The sequence below is a fragment of the Phyllobates terribilis genome, unplaced genomic scaffold (genome assembly GCF_046119375.1).
Source record: "Phyllobates terribilis strain yellow unplaced genomic scaffold, ASM4611937v1 Scaffold_1__5_contigs__length_1240528914, whole genome shotgun sequence".
NCBI classification, from domain to species: Eukaryota; Metazoa; Chordata; class Amphibia; order Anura; family Dendrobatidae; genus Phyllobates; species Phyllobates terribilis.
The window spans coordinates 843,539,557-843,561,298 of NW_027362761.1; positions in this window are offsets into that span (position 1 = coordinate 843,539,557).

A 21,742-nucleotide genomic window follows, 5' to 3' on the forward strand; every position below is an offset into this window, starting at 1 on the left:
CACCACAAGTCGTGGTGGCTCTTCAGGTCGCATGGGTGCTAAGCCTTGCATAGCCTGGGCATTTTTTCAGATCGATAAAGATGACCCAACTCGTGTTATCTGTAACATTTGTCAGCAAAAGCTAAGTAGAGGCCAAAAAATACATAGTTTGAGTACTTCATGCATGAACCGGCACATGGACATGAAGCATAAGTTGCAGTGGGAAGCTCAGTGTGCTACAATGCGGCCTAGCCGGCCGGGCCAACCACCGTCTGCCATATCTTGTGCATCCGCGGCCTCTTCATCCTCTGTGACTGGGGGGACAGCAGTCACACCTGTTTTGGGGCGCAGACCTGCCACCTCTTTACCCGCAACAGCCAGCGTGATTGGCAGGTCATCATTTTCTTTGGAGGTGGTAACAGCAGCTGGTGTTGAGCGCTGTCCGACATCGATAGCACCACCTTTGGATCAAGGCAACCTAACATGTCCGCCTGCATCTTCCTCACAGACCGGCAGTCTGCCGGGGACACCCTTATCAACCCCGTCTAAGCACAATAGCCAGCCCTCGGTCCCTCAGATGTGGACAAGTAAAAGACCATTTCCTCCTAGCCATGAGAAAGCTAAGAGGTTGAATTTCACCATCTGCAAGCTCTTGGCTACAGAAATGCTGCCTTTCCGCCTGGTGGACTCAGAGGATTTTCGAGACCTTATGTCCGTCGCAGTGCCCCAGTACCAGATGCCCAGTCGGCACTACTTCTCAAAGAAAGGTGTGCCTGCGCTCCACCAGCATGTCGCACACAACATCACCGCTTCTTTGAGAAACTCTGTGTGTGACAGGGTGCATTTCACCACAGACACTTGGACGAGTAGGCACGGACAGGGGCGTTACATGTCGCTGACTGGGCACTGGGTAACTATGGTGACAGCAGGACAAGGGGCTGCTGTCCAAGTCTTGCCGTCCCCACGAGTTGTGCGTCAATCCTCTTTATGTCAAAGTTCCTCCACTGCTTCTGCCTCCTCAACCTCCTCTCGGTCTTCCACCTGCACCCAAAGCCTGTCTGGTCATGCCACAAGCTTTCTAACTGCGCAGAAGGGATCCTGCACACCTCCTTACTATGCTGGCAGTAGGGCTCAACGTCATCAGGCGGTTTTTACATTGAAATGTCTGGGAAATGTGAGTCACACAGCTGAGGAGTTGTGGTCAGCTCTGGAGAACCAATTTCATGAATGGTTGTCTCCACTGGACCTGAAACCAGGGAAGGCCGTGTGCGACAATGCTGCAAACCTGGGTGCGGCCCTTCGCCGGGGCAATGTCACACACGTGCCTTGTATGGCTCACGTGTTGAACCTGGTTGTCCAGCAATTTTTAGCCCACTATCCCAGACTAGATGGCCTTCTGCAGAGGGCACGGTCGCTGTGTGCTCACTTCCGCCGTTCGCATCCCACAGCTCAGCGACTTACATCTCTACAGAAGTCGTTGGGCCTGCCACTTCACCGGCTAAAATGCGATGTGCCTACCCGGTGGAATTCAACTCTGCACATGTTGCAGCGACTGTGGCAGCACCGACAAGCCCTGGTGCAATACGTTCTGACGTATAGCCTGGGCCAACGAGATTCAGAGGTGGGGCAAATCACGCTGGAGGAGTGGTCTCAGATCAGGGACCTATGCACCCTTCTGCACAGTTTTGAAATGGCGACGAAGATGTTTAGTGCTGACGATGCCATTATCAGCATGACTATTCCGGTGATTTACATGCTGGAGCACATGTTAAACAGAATTCGGAGTCAGGTGGTGGCACAAGAGGAGGTGGAGGAAGTAGAGGAGGAGGAGTTGTATGCGGAAGGGCTAACATCTGCAAGGTCCAGACGGTCGGCAGCACCAAGGCGGCAGGCATGTGAGGGTGGGGGAGATGGTTTTACCAGGGCGCATGGTAGCAGCCAAACTAGTGAGGAAGGTGCAGGAGCCCAGGAAGAAGTGGAGGACGAACTGATGGAAGACTCATCAGATGAGGGAGACCTTGATCACATTTCTGTTGTGCGAGGTTGGGGGGAGAGGACAGAGGAAGGAAGCATGATTGTTACCTCGCCACCAACACAACAGGGACTTGGTGCTCCTGGATGCGCAACACACATGAGTGCCTTCTTGCTGCACTACCTGCAACATGACCCTCGAATTGTGAGAATTAGAAATAATCCTGACTACTGGGTTGCCACACTGTTAGATCCCCGGTACAAAAGTAAATTTGCAGAAATTATTCCTGCCATAGAAAGGGATGCACGCATGCAGGAGTATCAGCAGAGACTGTTGCAGAATCTTACATGTGCTTTTCCACAAAATACCAGTGGTGCACGTAGTGAATCTCACAGTTCCAACTTGCCAACCGTGGGACCGTCAAGTGTTCAGCACTCAAACCGTAACAGAACCACAGTATCTGCTGGTAACATCAATTTTGCGGAATCATTTCACCACTTTTTTAGCCCATCCTTTGCAAGGCCACAGGAGACAAGAAGTCTGACACATAGTCAACGCCTAGAGACGATGGTACAGGAGTATCTCCAAGTAAACATTGAAGCCACGACTGTGTCACTGGACCCTTGATCTTTTTGGGCTTCCAATCTGGATAAATGGCCGGAGCTAGCCACTTACGCCTTGGAGATCTTGTCATGCCCCGCAGCCAGCGTTCTGTCTGAACGTGTGTTCAGCGCTGCTGGTGGTGTGCTGACAGATAAGCGCACGCGGCTCTCCACTGATAATGTAGACAGACTCACGTTCATAAAGATGAACAAATCATGGATCCGAAACGACTTTTCTACCCCTGTGTCATCCTGGGGAGAGTAAAAGCTTGATGATTGTTTAAAATCACCCTACCAACCGTTTTAAGCTTTCAAATTACTAATCATGTTTATCTGTATCTTGACTGGAAAATAATTTGGGCTTTGTAGCAGTGTGCAGCACTGATCCTATTAGGCCATCTATAATAAGCTCCACCAGATTTAAAATTAAAAATAATTTTTAGCTGCATCTAGCCCGGAAAATAATTTTGGGGCTCCGAGATGCGCAAGACACATAAGTGCCTTCTTGCTGCACTACCTGCGGCATGACTCTCATATTGTCAGAATTCGAAGTAATCATGACTACTGGGTTGCCACACTCTTAGATCCCCCAAACTTTTCGATCAACCTTTTCATTTTAATAAAGACCAAAAAAATTGTCATTTTTGAAATTATAAGCATTAGCAGGTTGTTAGAAACTGAAATCAAACAGTTTTCAACTCAAAACTTTATTCTAGGTGATGTTACATTTTCACATAGGACCCCTTATTCGAAAGGAGCTTCTGAACTCTCTCGTCCATTGAATTTGTCAGGTTTTGGATGGTTTCTGCTTCAATTGTTTTGCATGAGGACAGAATACCCTCCCAGAGCTGTTGCTTAGATGTGAACTGCCTCCCGCCATCATAGACACTCCTTTTAATGATGCTCCAAAGGTTCTGAATGGGGTAGAGGTCAGGGGAGCATGGGGGTCACACCATAAGTTTGTCCCCTTTTATGCCCATATCAGCCAGAGATGCAGATGTTTTATGTGCAGCATGAGATGGTGCATTATCATGCAGAAAAATGATCTTGCTGTGAAATACACGGTTCTTCTTCTTGAACCATGGCAGGAAGTGCTGTTTGAGAAAATCCACATACATTATGGAGTTCATCTTTAGCGCCTTCAGGGATCCTAAAGGGGCCGACAATCTCTCTCCCCATGATTCCAGCCCAAAATATTACTCCACCTCCTCCTTGTTGGCGCTGTAGCCGTGTTTGCGTGGGGTGTCCATCAACCAGCCATCCTCCACTCCATCCATCTGGACCATCGAGCGCTGCACGGCACTCATCCGTGAACAAAACAGTTTTGAAATCAGTCTTCATGTAATGTTTGGCCCACTGGAGCCATTTCTGCTTGTGTGAAGTGGATAGAGGAGGTCGACAGGATGGCGTATGCACAGCTGCAAACCTCTGAAGGACCCTGCATCTTGTTGTTCGGGGGACGTTGGAGGCACAAGCAGCTTCAAAAACTTGTCTGCTGCTATGACAAGGCTTTTTTGCCGCTGCTCTTTCAACCTGACGTAATTGCCTGTAGGAAAGAGTCCTCAATTTGCCCTTATCAGCACGCACACGTGTGTACTGTGAATCAGCTACATACTTCTTGATTGCCAAGACACTTCATCCTGATCATCGCACAATGTTGATTGTAGTCATGCCTTGACCTAAACACTCCACAATTTGTTGCTTCTCAGCAGCCGACACATCCTTTTTCTTTCCCATTTTGGCAGAAAATGTAGGCTGCTGAATAATGTGAGAGAGCCTTCTTAAGTAGTCTTGCCTTTCATTGGACACACCTGCCAAACTAATTAGCACTGGTGTCTGCAATTGCTTACAGTGATATAAAGAGCCCTGACACACATCACCATCAATGAGTTTAACTGACAAACAAACAAATTCTTCCCTTATCACTCCTAAACACTTTTTGCATAATAATTTGGAACACAGTGTACATGTGCTTTTCCACAAAACACCAGTGGTTCACGTAGTGAATCTTACAGTTCTAACTTGCCAACCGTGTTCTGTATGGAGTTGTTCAATAAAGGGCCCAAAATTAAGATAACATAGATGGGAGAGGTCTCTATGAATAGGAATTCCTAAGTATTTGATACCCTGTGAGGGCCAGGCAAAGGGAAAGTTGGACTGGATGGAATCCTATATGGATTTGGGGAGGGAGACATCGAGGGCCTCAGACTTCGCTGCATTGATTTTAAAATTTGACCATGTAACAAAGTGATCTATTTCAGCCATAACAGCATGGATGGATATATGTGATTGAGTGATATATACTAGGACATCATCAGCAAATAGAGAGCACTTGTACTCGGTGCCTCCCACCTCAATCCACCTAATATTGGGGTTATGGCGAATTGATGAGAGCAGGTGCTCCGTCACTAGGATGTATAAGAGAGGGGACAGAGAACATCCCTGCCTTGTCCCATTGGTGATTGTGAAAGGTGATGAAAATGTTCTGACGCGCCCCCTGGGCCTTGGGACACCCGGAACCGGACCCTTTTTGGTGGATGCTGGTGGTTGTAGTCTCCGTGGCGGCAACCCGGTTCCGTGGCTCAGGGCGGTCAAACCAGTGGCGGAACTATTTATGTGGTTTTGATGTTTAAATGTCCGACTATGCCACCCGTGGATTGCGGTCAGAGTGAACCGCCGCTCCAGGGCAGACCGCTGAGGCTGGTGTTGTGGGTGCAGCAGAGCGTAGCATAACTCCCCACGGGAGGAGTATAGCCTCAGGGCAGTGTATGCGGAGGATGGGGGTGATGGTGCAGGGCAGCAGCAGTAATGACACGGAGTCAGTGATGCAGTCCAGGGCCTTTACTCACAGTTCTTATTATCCAGACCACGTCTACAGGTAACGGCTGCCCACGTCGTACTGTGCTCACCAGGTGAGGGGCTCAGACAACTCCCAGATAACTTTGGAGTGCTTCACAGGACCCCCTTTGTGTGTCCTTTGTCTGGCCTTTCTTACCAACCCTTCTGTCCGGCTGCCTCGGGCCTCCTCTTGGTAAACTTGGCGCCAGTTTCCCTGACCCTATGTGGTGCCTTCCTAGCGGGTGTAGCGAGGGCCTGCGCCACATAAAATGTCACAGCCTCCTGTTTCTAGCTGAGGGTCGTTTCCTGCCTCCACTAGTTTCGGGGACCGGTCTCCCCCTTTGGCCTGACCCCTCCATGCAGGTGGATTCTGGCGTGCGGTGGCGACTCGCCCGTCCGCACCCCTGAGATCCCTTCGTTCCTTGTTCCTGGAGCCTTCTCCGCTCCTCTTCCTTCCTTCTCCCTCTTCCAGGCCTGGGCCTCTGTTACTAGGCCCACCTCCGGAGCAGAGCTCATGCAGAGCCCCTGCTCCCTGCCACTTCTGCTCAGACTTCTCTGCACTGAACTAAGATGGTGCCCACCTTTTATACTCCCTTCTCAATGCACCCAGGAACTGCTTCCTCCCTGCTCCTGCACTACAGGGTTCCCCTTCCCCAGTGTTCCCTCCCCCCACTCCAGCCAGGGACAGGGACTGTCGTGCCCATCTCAGGGGCATATTGGTCGCCCTGCCCCACGGCAATGTGGTGTAATGCATGCAGGTGTCGGGTCCTGATCCACACTACATCCTTACCTGAGAGTGAGATATCACACCTCTGGGTGAGGTGCAATACCTCTGTAGCAACCGAGCCCTCAGGGTGCTACAGTTCCATTTATCTTCAGCCTAGGTGACGTATTGCGATACAGGGCCGTGATTTTGGCTATAAAAGGGTCCCCTAGACCCCTACCCCAAGCTTTTTAAGAGAATCATATATGGCGTGCCAGGAGACTCTATGGAATGCTTTCTCAGCATCCAACGAGAGTATCTAATTACAAATTTTTAACTGCATCTAGCCCAGGAAATACTTTGTGCCTAGTAGCAGTGTCTGCTAGTCAGCGGATTATCCCGGCTGTTAAGCAAGCTACACCACCTGTAGTTTAGACACTTAATTTTTTCAAAGGAAATGCTTCGGGACCATGGGATACTCAGTGAAGAGCATCAGGAGGCACCCCAAGGCATAGGGGCTGGGACTGGCAGTAGGATGCCTTGCGGTGGACAGTCGAGCTCGATCCTTATAAAAGCTTTTTAACTGCAGCAGCTTTAGTGGACGCTACTGGAGCTGGAATTACGCGGCTGCTGGCATGAGACTTGCCCTCCAATAGATCCTTGTAAATGGATTTAAAGTGTATTCATTCAAATTAGAGAGACAATTTAAATTAAAAAGCTTAGAGCTGCCTCCACCACAGGGGGGCTCGCTCGACCCACCAGCGGACAGGCACCAGTATTGGGAGAGGGGGGCTGGCCATCAGGGTTCACCGCGGATCTGGCACAAACCCGGCGACACGGAGGTGGCACGGGCAGGAGCGGACTGGCCGTGTCGGCTTCTCACTTTTTGGATTTTAGAAGGGCATGACATGCCTATATCTGTGTCTCCCCCTCCTTTTACTCCTCCACCTCTTTTATTTTCGCATGACTATATGTACTTGTCACTTTTCCATGTGTTAGTTATGTCTTCTGAGCAGTTTGTCAGCTTTTGGACACCTTTGAAGGTGTTTTCTATGTGTTTCTATGTGTTTTTGTTTGCCTGCCATTGGTTTTAACGGTGTTCGAAGGTGTTCGACGAACAGTTCGACGAACAGTTCGGCGAACACACGGGTGTTCGACGAACCGAACCGAACTCGAACACTACGGGGGTGGCTCAACACTAGTGGTGAGATTGGCAGTGTTAGGATGAGTGACCCATTCCCTATTGCCATGCCCCCAAGAAAAGAAATGCTGATATGGTGCCAGGCAGCCATCGGTCTAAGGGGAAGAGATTACCAGGCCCTGGTAGAGCCCATCTACTCTGACAGTAGGCCCACCATTTTGACAGCCAGGGGGGTGGTTGATGTTCACCATGGGAGAGTGCCAGTCCGCATCCTGAACATTGGGGAAAAAGAAGTTAATTTGCCCCGGTATGCCACCCTAGCCAAGCTATTCACCGTCAATCAAAATTCTATAAAGACAGTGGAACCCTTACCTCCATCCAAACAGGCGGAGGATAATGGCTCCAAGGGACAGATGGAGGACTGGTGCCAGAAGCTGCATGTGGGCACTGACTCCACCCCTCCACATCAAAAACAAGGAGTATACCCGGTGGTCCAGGAGTATGAGAGGGTCTTCAGTAAACACCCACTCGACTTCGGGCAGGTAAAGGGGGTTCAACACCATATCCCCACGGGAGACCATCCACCCATTAAAGAAAGGTACCGGCCTGTACCGCCAGCACACTACCAAAATGCCAAAGGGATGTTACAAGAGATGAAGGAGGCTGGGGTAATAAGAGACAGTTGTAGCCCCTGGGCAGCTCCATTAGTCTTGTAAAGAAAAAGGATGGCACAATGAGAATGTGTGTAGACTACAGGCAAATTAACCGCATAACTCATAAAGATGCATACCCGCTACCCAGGATAGAGGAGTCCCTAGCTGCATTAAAATCTGCTAATTATTTCTCTACTTTGGATCTTACTAGTGTGTATTGGCAGGTTCCTGTAGCAGAGGCGGATAAGGAAAAGACCGCATTCACCACCCGATGGGTCTCAGCGAGTTCACCTGCATGCCATTCGGGCTCTGCAACGCCCCAGGAACCTTCCAGTGGTTGATGGAGTGCTGTCTAGGACATAAGAATTTCGAGACAGTCCTCCTGTACCTGGATGACGTCATAGTATACTTCAAGATATATGAGGATCTTCTGAAGCACCTGGCGGAAGTGTTTGAAGCCCTGGCTGGCTTTGGCCTGAAGGTGAAGCCATCAAAGTGCCACCTGCTGAAGCCCAAAGTACAGTACTTAGGACATGTAGTAAGCGCTGACGGTGTAGCACCAGATCCCGACAAGATTATCGTAATCAAGGACTGGCCGAGACCTTCTACCATCAAAGAAGTGCGGCAGTTCCTTGGGTTGGTAGGCTACTACCGAAGGTTTATACCAGGCTTCACCAAGATGGCGGCACCCATGCAGGACCTCCTGATAGGCCAGTCCAGAAAGGCCAAGAACCAGAAACCACCATTCAATTGGGACAAGCTGGAAGATGAGTCCTTCACCAGGCTGAAGATGGCTCTCACAGGAGACGAGGTCCTGGCCTACCCTGATTATGGACAGCCCTTCATCCTTCACACGGACTCGAGCAACGTGGGACTGGGAGCGGTGCTGTCCCAGATCCAACAAGGCAGAGAAAGGGTAATAGCCTACGCCAGCAGGAAGCTCCGGCCCACAGAAAGGAACCCAGAAAACTACAGCTCCTTCAAGTTGGAGTTCCTTGCCATCGTCTGGGCCGTGACAGAGCGCTTCAAGCATTATCTCGCCTCCTCCAAATTCACCGTCTTCACGGATAATAACCCGCTGACACACCTGGACACTGCAAAACTTGGTGCCCTGGAACAAAGATGGATAGCCCGACTGTCTAATTACGAGTTCACCATCAAGTACCGGGCTGGGCACAAGAATGCAAACGCAGATGCGCTGTCCAGAATGCCTAACTTGCCAGACGGGGGAGAAGACCCAGAGGAGCTGGAAGAGATAGAAATCCCCGCGTTCCACTGCCATGGGATAAAGCAGTGCTCCCATGGTGTGAAGAACAGGTGCTCTGCCAACAGAGAGGCCACGTTCAATCCATTGCCCCACCATGGATGGGCAGAAATACAAGACAGTGACCCGGCTATCCGCCTAGTCAAAGAGTTGCTGACACAAGCTGACTCATACCCTGATTCAGATGCTCCAGAAGAGACCAAACAGCTGTGGAAAGAAAAGAGCAAATTGTTCATCTATGAAGGGAAGCTGTGTCGAAGAACTGTCAACTCCCGGACACATGAGCTGGTCTGGCAGGTGGTAGTCCCGAGGCGAGATGCGTCTATGGTCCTGGAAGCGTACCACGATGGAGCGGGACATTTTGGATGGAAGAAGCTGGAAGTCCTGCTACGTGAATGGTTCTATTGGGTTGGCATGAGGAAAGCAGTCGAGAGGTGGTGTCGAGAATGCGGACCGTGCAACCTGAGAAGAAAAGACCTTGACAGCCAGAGGGCTCCCCTGCAGCCCATCATCACCAAGCAGCCACTCGAACTGGTAGCCCTGGACCATGTGAAGCTATCCCCAAGCAGGTCAGGCTATGTCTACGCTCTCACCATTGTAGACCACTACTCCCGGTTCCTGGTAGTAGTGCCAGTCAAGGACCAAACGGCTCAGACAGCAGCCAGAGCTTTCCAACAGCACTTCTGCCGCCCGCATGGCTACCCAGAAAGTGTGCTAACTGACCAAGGTCCGGCCTTCGAGGCAGAAGTATTCCAGGAGTTCTGCAACCTGTACGGCTGCAAAAAGATCAGGACAACACCTTATCACCCCCAGACCAACGGGATGTGTGAAAAGATGAATCAGGTGGTGATAGACCTACTGAAGACGTTGCTCCTGGAGGAACGCAGCATGTGGCCAGAAAAGTTGCCAGACCTGGTGGACCTCTACAATCATATCCCAGTGAATTCCACCAACTGCACGCCAGCTTACCTGATGAGAGCGAGACCAGGTAAGCTGCCCATCGATCTGGATATGGGAGTCCTGACATCAAAGGACGCCTCACCGGATGCAGATTGGGACACTCAGCGGCAACAGCAATACCGTAAGGTACAGGAAAGTGTTGAAAGAAGTCTGTCCCAAGCAAGAGAAAGGCAAGAGAGGACTTACAATCAACATGCACCTGCTGCCCCCTTGTCACCTGGAGAGCAAGTCATAAAGAGGAAGAGGCGACTCCACAAGTTGGATGACCAGTGGGAGGAAGAGCCGTACACCATTCTACCATCAAGTCATGATAACACCAAGGTGTGCCTCATAAGAAAGGACGGAGGTGAGACAACAGCAACAGTTTCCAGAGACCACCTGAAGAAATGTCCCGAGCAGCTGCAACACGCTAAAGAAGACCAAGATATCCCTCAACCCGCAGAGGAAGTGGAAGAAATGGTCAGCACGGCACTCGGAGAATTTCCACGGTCGTGGACACAAGTGAATAATGCAATAGTTGTGCCAGTCCTTACATTTCTCTAACCAGCCCATCAAGAAGCTACGGAAGTCTCAGTAGAGTTGGAAGAACCAATGGCCCCGGAGACAGAAGATTCCTAATCAGCAGACCAGGAGAATCTACCCTCTGCTAGTAGCGAGCCTGTCGTACCCACGGTAAGCCAAAGGATCTGTAGGAAGCTGCCCAACCTACCAGAGACACCTCCAAACACTTGTAGTGAGGTGAACATTGAGCCCACCACACCAGGGGTAAATACAGGGGACCAAGGTAGAACACAGACAGACAGTGCGTTACATAGGTCTACCAGAATCACCAGAGGTCAGATCCCTGCTCGTTGGAGAATTTAAAGTGTAATGTATAACTGTATTATTGCAAATGTTGCAAATGTGTGTATTAAATATGTTTTCCCAGTTACCCTACAGGGTCCAAAAAGACTTTCAGGTTATGGACAATGGATAACCAAAAACTTTGCAGTAGATAGTTGCACCTGTGAAAGTGCCCCTTTGTGCCAGACCACAGAACAAAAACCCGTGGAGGTAGCTGAAGACGTGGTCCAGCATCCGGATCATCAATGCCCTGTAGCCACCCCAGGGCCCTCGTGGAGGGTTTGGGACGGGTCCCTCAAACTTCATCTTCAGTAGAATGGACACCTGGTTACGGATGATACCGTGACCTATAAAGACTGTAATGTTTGTAATATTCTAATGTACCTTGTTTATTGTTACCTGTTATTTATGCAAAATATGTTCAGACCCGGAGTACTGAAATTTACTAGGGGGGAATGTGGCACCCCAGAGGGTCTGGTTGCCACAGTGGTAGTAATACCATGTCTGGGAGCAAAATAGGAGTTTCCTGGTCAGGAACACACAACATGCAGCACCTCCTGCTCCAGACCGGAGAGGGGAGGATCCTGCCCTTTATAACTGGGTCTGGAGGAGGGGTTAGTGAGTTCAGTGAGTGTCAGGAGTGAGATAGGACACGAAGGAGCAAGGAGCTGAGGACTGGAGCTGGCAGAGCTCGTCCTGGCTAGAGTACATACAGAGAACCGGACACCGGAGTCCGAGGCTGTGGGGATTGTATATCCAGCAGCAGAAACCGCACGGCAGGAGATTGTAGGTCTCCTGGCCCAACAGAAGCCCGGAGGCTCAGCCACACGAAAGGACCAGTACCGCCACAGAGGAGCGAAGAATACACGGGATCCGAGTCACCAGCTATACGGGTGAGCACAGCGCGTCACACTCAGGGACGTGGGCTACAACACGACTATAAGCGGGATAGCCAAAAGAGTACAGTCAGATCAGCAGGCCTACAACTCCACCTGGCCAGGGGGATTCTAGGATTGCTCCCAGACTCACCAGGCCCTCATCCCTAGCAAGCACTCACGTTGGGGCCTATATAATTATCACCAGTAAAGACCCTAGGACTGCACTGCAAAGACTCCGTGTTATCATTACTGATCCCGGCACTATCACCACCATCATCCATACACGCTGCCCTGAAGCTCCACTCTTCCTGTGGGGAGTCACATCACCTTGCTGCACATACCATCAGCTTCAGTGGACTGCTCCGCAGCGGCGGTTCCCAATAACCGCATCCCACAGGTGGAGTAGTCGGACTATTTAAAACAGATACACATAGATTACCCTGGTTTGACCGCCCTGGGTCACAGACCGGGTCGCCGCCATGGTGACTACAACCCCCAGCATCTACCGGCCCGGCTCCGGGTATCCCCACGGCCCAGGGGACCCGTCACTAACACAGACCAGAGCCAGTGATGTGGATAACCACAATAGCACCCGAGAACCTTATCGAGGGTGCAAGAGCCAGTGACACTGGACTTTATTTGTGTATTCCCGACTGTGATCCACAGGTGAGCAATTTCCTGTGTGCAGTGCTTGGACAATAAAGGACACATTATTTAACTTGCCTGGGTCACTGTCTCACTAAATGCACTGGCGGAAACACCGCTGCCTTACAGTATATATTTACACACTGCTCAAAAAAATAAAGGGAACACTTAAACAACACAATGTAACTCCAAGTCAATAACACTTCTGTGAAATCTACCTGTCCAGTTATGAAGCAACACTGATTGTGAATCAATTTCTCCTGCTGTTGTGCAAATGGAACAGACAACTGGTAGAAATGATAGGCAATTAGCAAGATACCCCCTATAAAGGAGTGGTTCTGCAGGTGGTGACCACAGACCATTTCTCTGTTCTCATACTTTTTGGCTGTTGTTTTGGTCACTTTTTCATTTTGCCATTGCTCTCACCCCTAGAGGTACAGTAGCATGAGGCGATGTCTACAGTACAACCCACAGAAGTTGCTCAGGTAGTGCAGTTTATCAAGGATGGCACATCAATGCGAGCTGTGACAAGAAGGGTAGCTGTGTCTGTCAGCACAGTGTCCAGAGCATGGAGCAGATACCACGAGATGTGGAGGGAGCCATAGGAGGGCAACAACCCAGCAGCATGACCATTACCTCCTCCTTTGTGCAAGGAGGAACAGGAGGAGGACTTCCAGAGCCCTGCAAAATGACCTCCAGCAGGCCACAAATGTGCATGTGTCTGCACAAACAGTTAGAAACCGACTCCATGAGGGTGGTATAAGGGCCTGACGTCCACAGATGGGGGTTGTGCTCACAGCCCAACACCGTGCAGGACGCTTTGCATTTGCCACAGAACAACACGATAGGCAAAGTCGCCACTGGCGCCCTGAGCTCTTCACAGATGAAAGCAGGTTCACACTGAGCACATGTGACAGACGTGACAGAGTCTGGAGACGCCGTGGAGAGCGATCTGCTGCCTGCAACATCCTTCAATATGAACGGTTTGGCAGTGGGTCAGTAATTGTGTGGGGTGGCATTTCTTTGGCGGGCCGCACAGCCCTCCATGTGCTCGCCAGAGGTTGCCTGACTGCCATTAGGTACCGAGATGAGATCCTCAGACCCCTTGTGAGACCATATGCTGGTGCAGTTGGCCCTGGGTTCCTCCTAATGCAAGACAATGCCAGACCTCATGTGGCTTGAGTGTGTCAGCAGTTCCTGCAAGATGAAGGCATTGAAGCTATGGACTGGCCTGCCCATTCCCCAGACCTGAGTCCGATTGAGCACATCTGTCCAGACTGTCCAGGAGTTGGCGGACGCTTTAGTCAAGGTCTGGGAGGAGATCCCACAGGAGACCATCCGCAACCTCATCCGGAGCATGCCCAGGCGTTGTAAGGAGGTCATACAGGCACGTGGAGGCCACACACAATACTGAGCCTCATTTTGACTTGTGTTAAGGACATTACATCAAAGTTGGATCAGTCTGTAGTATGTTTTTCCATTTTAATTTTGTGGGTGACTCCAAATCCAGGCCTCCAGGAAACTAGAGCATTTTTCAGGCGGCTACGCCCCCCCCCCCTGCGGTCTGCAGAGGGCCTAAAAATTGCCCAAATCGATGGGAACAGTGCTCAAATGACATAGGAACAGCATGGGGAAGACCCCTGGAAGCATCTCTGACTCCCAGATCTCTGCTGTCAACAACGTTGTCAGAGTATTACGCCACTTTTACGGACTCACAATAAAACATACAAAAACTAAACCAAAATGGATTTTCCTGGGAAATATGTTAAGGAACATCCTTTCCAGGGTAATGACTTGTATATAAGGCAAAATAAATAGCCAAAAACAAAAATACTCCTCCACACCTTGGGCTATGTTTACACGTAGCATTTTTGATGCGTTTTTGCACTTTTGCATTGCTTTCAACCAAGACAAATGCATTCACCAGGAAATGTCATTTTAACATTTTAGAACCTTATCTGGCGATGTGATGTGTGACACATCATCAGACACATCCATACAGTGCTGAAAAGACATGAGAACAGCATGGGGAAGACCTCTGGAAGCATCTCTGACTCCCAGCCATCCCCAATTTCCTTCTCAGGAATTTTATTTGGTAGACTGAGTGGCTGCCCAAATACATTAGTTTCTCACAAAGGAGCTGAAGATACAGTGGCAGTAGGTGCAAGTTTCTCCAGCCTGTTAGATATTAGAGGGTGAACGGCAGCACATTGGATCAGTGGTTAGCACTGAAGCCTTGCAGCGCTGGGATCCTGGGTTCAAATCCTAGCAAGGACAACATCGCAAGGACTTTGTATGTTCTCCCCATGTTTGCGTGGGTTTCCACCTCAGTAAAAAAGCAGCCATAGAGTGTCCGGGAACCTTCCCATACACTTTTCTTAGCCAGGACTGCTTCTCGGCAGGGTTGGACTGTCCCACTAGAGAATCCTCTGGTGTGCCCTGGCTTCTACATCAGGAGAGTTCATGATAGCTCTAACTTTGCAGCTGCTATGGGGCTCTTGAGCGGGGGAGAAAGGTGAGCCCTCAGAATCAAATCCTCTGGTGGGCACAATGTTTTTCAATCTGAAACAGCTTCTCAGTGGGAGTTGTATTTCACCACAGCCATATTCTTTAGCTCGGTGAAAGGACTGGCATAGAGGGAAACCATATCTACTCCGACTGTCAATTCTCCGTCACCAGGTTCCGCCCATTGTCACACACGACCATGCCTGGCTGTATGTTCAGCGGTGAGAGCCACAGATCAAGCTGCTGTGTTACAGCTTTCAACAACTCTGCAGTGCTGGGCGGTTTGTCACCTAAGCATTAAGCATGTTATCTTCAGCACAGCCTGTTGCCGCTTGGCCAAGGCAGTGCTGCAGTGCTTTCAGATTGTGACTGATGTGGTCATTTCGGAGATGGAGGAGGAGGTGAAGGAGCTGAACAATGTGATTACATTGAGGTTACATTGGCGACTCTGTTTTTATACTAAAGAAAGATCCTACTGTTTTTTTTTTTTACGTTATTTTTTAAGGCAAATGCATTCATGAGAAATGTCATTTTAACATTTTACAACCTTATCTGGCAATGTGGTGTGTGATACATCATCAGACACATCCTTTTTCATTGATGATGGAGGGACTCTGAAAGACACATAGAGCAGGGCCACAGTAACGAGTACGACATGTTCCCATTAGAAAGGAGAGAGTCTGCTATACAGTTATAGGGTATGCAGTGAGTCCAAAGGCTGACCAAATTTAGGAAAAACCCCACTAAGAAATTAAAGACACAGAGCAGGACCACAGTAACGACAAATTCCCAGTAGAAAGGAGAGAGTCTCCCATAGTGTTGGCCTATGCAGTGAATGCAAGGGCTGCCAAAAATTTGGAGGCACTTCAATGCCCCTTGGAAGAGACGTGGAGGAGGGCCTCATAAAAAAATGTTCCCATTACAAAGGAGCGGGCCTCCTATACTTGTAATGCCCATGCACTAAGTGTATGGGCTGACAAACATTTACCCCTGGGGGGTATACATGAACATACTGTATAAACATATTTTTTTTACGGGTATCATAAACACCCTTTAAAAAAATTATGTGGGTGTTGCATCACGGACCAAGGTCACCCTGGTGATATGGTAGTGGAGGATGAGGAGAAGGAGGAGGACAAGAGCAAATAGCCAAAATCAGGAAGTGTATACTCATGTCTGGGTGTGAAAAGGTGCATGGGAATACACCTCCCAAGAAAAGACACTGGAATTGAGTTTGTTACGCTGCTGTCATTCGGTGGTGTTAAGAAGTCTGGCCCAATCCAGCCCTTGTTCATTTTAATAAGAGTCAGCCTGTCAGCATTTTCAGTTAACAGGCGGATGCGCTTATCAGTTATAATTCTACCAGCGGCACTAAAAACCCGCTCTGATAAAACGCTGGCGGCAGGGCAGGCCAGGACCTCCAAGGCATAGAGAGCCAGTTCATTCCACATATCCAGATTGGATACCCAATAATTATAAGGCACAGAGGCATCACGGAGGACGTTGGTACAGTCGGCAAGGTACTCCCTCCGCATCTTCCCAAACTTTGCACTCCTTGTGCGAGTACCCCGCGCCTCAGGGCCTGTGCGATGGGAGGGTCTGAGAAAACTCTCCCAGAACTTTGACAGTGTTCCCCTGCCTCTGCTGGATTGAAGTTGTGTCTCTCTCGCCTGTACTCCTTGGTTGTCCAATGAAGTGTGCCCTCCACCGCCAGCGTTTTCAGATGGGAATTTTTTTTAATAGTTCCGCAACAAGGGCCTTCTGGTACAGCCCCATTATTGTAGACGTGTCCGCCTCAGGAATAAGAGATATAAAGTTCTCCTTGTAGCGTGGGTCTAGAAGTGTCACCAACCAGTAATGACTGTCAGCCAAAATTTTGAGAACGCGAGGGTCATGGGAAAGGCAGCGTAACATAAACTCAGCCATGCGTGCCAGACTACTAACAGGCAAGACTTCCGTGTCCTCACCAAGAGGATGACTGACCATGCTCTCCTCCTCCTCCTCTCTGTCCTCTGGCCATCCATGCTGAACAGACGGTATGACAGCTGTGCAGGTACAGTACAGACCTAAAGTTTGGACACACCTTCTCATTTAAAGAGTTTTCTGTATTTTCATGACTATTCAAAGTAGCCACCTTTTGCTTTGATAACTGCTTTGCACACTCTGGGCATTCTCTTGATGAGCTTCAAGAGGTAGTCACCGGAAATGGTCTTCCAACAATCTTAAAGGAGTTCCCAGAGAGCACTTGTTGGCCCTTTTGCCTTCACTTTGCGGTCCAGCTCACCCCAAACCATCTCGATTGGGTTCAGGTCTGGTGACTGTGGAGGCCAGGTCATCTGGCGTAGCACCCCATCACTCTCCTACTTGGTCAAATAGCCCTTACACAGCCTGTAGGTGTGTTTGGGGTCATTGTCCTGTTGAAAAATAAATGATGGTCCAACTAAACGCAAACTGGATGGAATAGCATGCCGCTGCAAGATGCTGTGGTAGCCATGCTGGTTCAGTATGCCTTTAATTTTGAATAAATCCCCAACAGTGTCACCAGCAAAGCACCCCCACACCATCACACCTCCTCCTCCATGCTTCACGGTGGGAACCAGGCGTGTAGAGTCCATCCGTTCACCTTTTCTGCGTCGCACAAAGACACAGCGGTTGGAACCAAAGATCTCAAATTTGGACTCATCAGACCAAAGCACAGATTTCCACTGGTCTAATGTCCATTCCTTGTGTTCTTTAGCCCAAACAAGTCTCTTCTGCTTGTTGCCTGTTCTTAGCAGTGGTTTCCTAGCAGATATTTTACCATGAAGGCCTGCTGCACAAAGTCTCCTCTTCTGCTGCTAGAACTCTGTGTGGCATTGACCTGGTCTCTAATCTGAGCTGCTGTTAACCTGCGATTTCTGAGGCTGGTGATTCAGATAAACTTATCCTCAGAAGCAGAGGTGACTCTTGGTCTTCCTTTCCTGGGGTGGTCCTCATGTGAGCCAGTTTCTTTTCAGCGTTTGATGGTTTTTGCAACTGCACTTGGGAGACACTTTCAAAGTTTGCCCAATTTTTCGGAATAACTGACCTCCATTTCTTAAAGTAATGATGGCCACTTGTTTTTCTTTACTTAGCTGCTTTTTTCTTGCCATAATACAAATTCTAACAGTCTATTCAGTAGGACTATCAGCTGTGTATCCACCAGACTTCTGCACAACACAACTGATGGTCCCAACCCCATTTATAAGGCAAGAAATCCCACTCATTAAACCTGACAGGGCACACCTGTGAAATGAAAACCATTTCCGGTGACTACCTCTTGAAGCTCATCAAGAGAATGCCAAGAGTGTGCAAAGCAGTCATCAAAGCAAAAGGTAGCTACTCTGAAGAACCTAGAATATAAGACATATTTTCAGTTGTTTCACACTTTTTTGTTAAGTATATAATTCCACATGTGTTAATTCATAGTTTTGATGCCTTCAGTGTGAATGTACAATTTTCATAGTCATGAAAATACAGAAAAATCTTTAAATGAGAAGGTGTGTCCAAACTTTTGGTCTGTACTGTAGTACCGTCTATAGTGTATGAAACTAGCTCCTGTCCTTCCTCCTCCTCCTCTTCCTCATTGTCACCCAATCCACATTGGGATGAGATGAGGCTGGGCTGTGTGTAATCACCCTGTATGGTTCCTTTCTCCATCTCATCGTGCTCCGCCTGCAATGCATCCTCTTTGATTGTGAGCAGAGAGCGTTTCAGAAGACAGAGAAGCAGGATGGTGAAGCTAATTATGGCATCACCACCGCTCACCATCTTGGTGGAGTCTTCAAAGTTTTGGAGGATGGTACATATGTCTGACATCCATGTCCACTCCTGAGGTCTTATGTGTGGTGTCTGAACTGAATACCGACGGCCTTGTTGATGCTAGTACTCAACAACTGCCCTCTTCTGCTCACAAATCCTTCCCAACATTTGCAGTGTAGAGTTCCAACGCGTGGGGACATCACACACCAGTCTGTGAGCCGGAAGCTGCAAATGCTGCTGAAACACAGCAAGGGTGGCGGAAGCTTTACTTTAACAAGCAGATCCGGCAGCTCCGGGTAGGATTTGAAAAACCACTGAACCACGAGGTTAAGCACATGGGCCAGGCATGGTACGTGTGTGAGCTCGCCTTGCCTCAGAGCCGCCACCAGGTTCCGGCCATTGTCACACACGACCATGCCTGGCTGTAGGTTCAGCGGTGTGAGCAACAGATCTGCCTGCTCTTTCAGAGCTGTCCACAACTCTTCAGCATTGTGTGGTTTGTCACCTAAGCATATTTGCTTCAGCACAGCCTGTTGCCGCTTGGCCGAGTCAGTGCTGCAGTGCTTCCAGCTTGTGACTGATGTGGTCATTTCGGAGATGGAGGCTGAAGAGGAGGAGGAGGATGAGGTGCAGGCGCTGTAGACCGTAGGGGCAACCCTGATTGACCTAGGGCCCTCAATCCTTGGTGTCGGGAGGACGTGTTCCGTCCCAAGGTCCGACTGGGTCCCGGCTTTCACTATGTTAACCCAGTGTGCCGTCAGCGAGATGTACCGTTCCTGCTCACAAGCACTTGTTCACGTGTCCGTGGTTAGGTGGAATTTTCCGTTAACTGCGTTGTTGAGGGCACGGCTGTCTTGGGACACGTGCTTGTTTAATGCGGGGACGGCACACCGGGAGAAATAGTGGCAGCTGGGGACCGAGTACTGAGGGACGGCCGCTGCCATCAGGTTGCGGAATGCTTCCATCTCCACGAGCCTAAAAGGCAACATTTCGAGCGCAAGCAGTCGTGAGAATGTGAGAATTTAGTAGAGTGGCCTGTGGGGCGTTGGCTGCATATTTGCGCTTGCGTTCCAAGGACTGGGGTATGGACAACTGAACGCTGCGCTGGGACAAGGACATGGATGTGCTTCCTGATGCTGCTACTTGAGAGTGCGCAACGACAGGTGCAGGGCAGGGGGCATCTTCGCATGCACCATGGACAGGGGATTGGCTTGCATGCGCAACAGTGGAAGCAATGGTGCCACCTGCAGACACTGTCCTAGACCCTGGGGTTCAGCCCATGAAGTCGGGTGCTTCGCTGCCATGTGCTTGATCATGATGGTGGTGGTCAGGCTGGTCATTTTGCCACCCCTGCTGATGCTGGCCTGGCAGGTGGTGCAAATGGCCTTTTGGGGGTTATCGGCAGAGTCTTTAAAAAACAACCAGACTTGGGAAGACCTAACAGTTGTACTGGCAACTTCCTTTGTGTTGGTGTTACGGGGAACGGTTGCCTGCCTTCTGTCTGCGGCCACCATACTGCTTCTTCCTGCCTGTTGGGGTGCTCTGCCTCCCTCCCCCTGTGTGCTGCTGTCCTCGCTCTGCATGTCCTCCTGCCTGGTTGGGTCAGTTACTATATCATTCATCACCTCGTCTTCCACTTCCACACCCTGGTCCTCCTCCTGACTTTCTGGCAATTGTGTCTCATCATCGTCCACCTCTTGTGACACTTTCTCACCGTCGCCTTCGTGTGACCGTGGCTGCTCAAATATTTGGGCATCGCTACACGCGATCTCCTCTTGCCCCGCTTCAAGTGGACCGGGCGAGAGGCCTGAATCTATAAATGGAAAAGTGAACAGCTCTTTGAAGTGTCCAAGTGTGGGATCAGGTGTCTCTGGGCACTCAGCATGGTGGGAGGAAGGAGGATCAGGGTGAGGAATATGCGGTCCAGACTCACGGCTACTGAGACTTGACCGTGTGGAAGACAGGGTAGTGATGGTGGCTAACTGACTGGAAGCATTATCCGCTATCCAACCAACAACCTTTTGACACTGCTCTGGGTTCAATAGTGGTGTGCTGCGGTCCCCTAGGAATTGGAACAGGAAGGTCGGGCGAGAAGATGTGGGTGTTTGTTGTGGCACAATTTCAGCTTGCCCACGGCCTCTGCATACACCATCACGTCCAGTTCCCCATCCCTTGCCATGTGCCTTGCCCATTTTAAATGGAGGACAGTATCTTCTACGCTCACTACAAATGACTGAGTTTAGAGTGAACTTATATGTGATCCGTGTGACAGAGAAAACAGAGTTTTAAATACCTGGCCTGTAGGTAACTAGTTTGAACAGCAAACTGGTGTGAATTGCTTCACTGACACACTGAAAGAAATTTTTAATGGAGGCCAGAAATGGCAGTATTTTCTGACAACGTATATGTGATCCGTGTGATGGAGAAAAGAGAGTTTTAAATACCTGGCCTGTAGGCAACTAGTTTGAACAGCAAACTGGTGTGAATTGCTTCACTGACACACTGAAAGAAATTTTTAATGGAGGCCAGAAATGGCAGTATTTTCTGACAACGTATATGTGATCCGTGTGATGGAGAAAAGAGAGTTTTAAATACCTGGCCTGTAGGTAAGTAGCTTGAACAGCAAACTGGTGTGAATTGCTTCAATGACACACTGAAGGAAATTTTTAATGGAGGCCAGAAATGGCAGTATTTTCTGAAAAGGTATATGTGATCCGTGTGATCCGATGAAACAAAAATGGAAGTTTTTGGCAAGGCACATCAGCTCTATGTTCACAGATGGAAAATTGAAGCATATCAAGAAAAGAACACTGTCCCTACTGTAAAACATGGAGGAGGCTCTGTTATGTTCTGGGGCTGCTTTGCTGCATCTAGCACAGGGTGTCTTGAATCTGTGCAGGGTACAATGAAGTCTCAAGACTATCAAGGGATTCTAGAGAGAAATGTGCTGCCCAGTGTCAGAAAGCTTGGTCTCAGTCG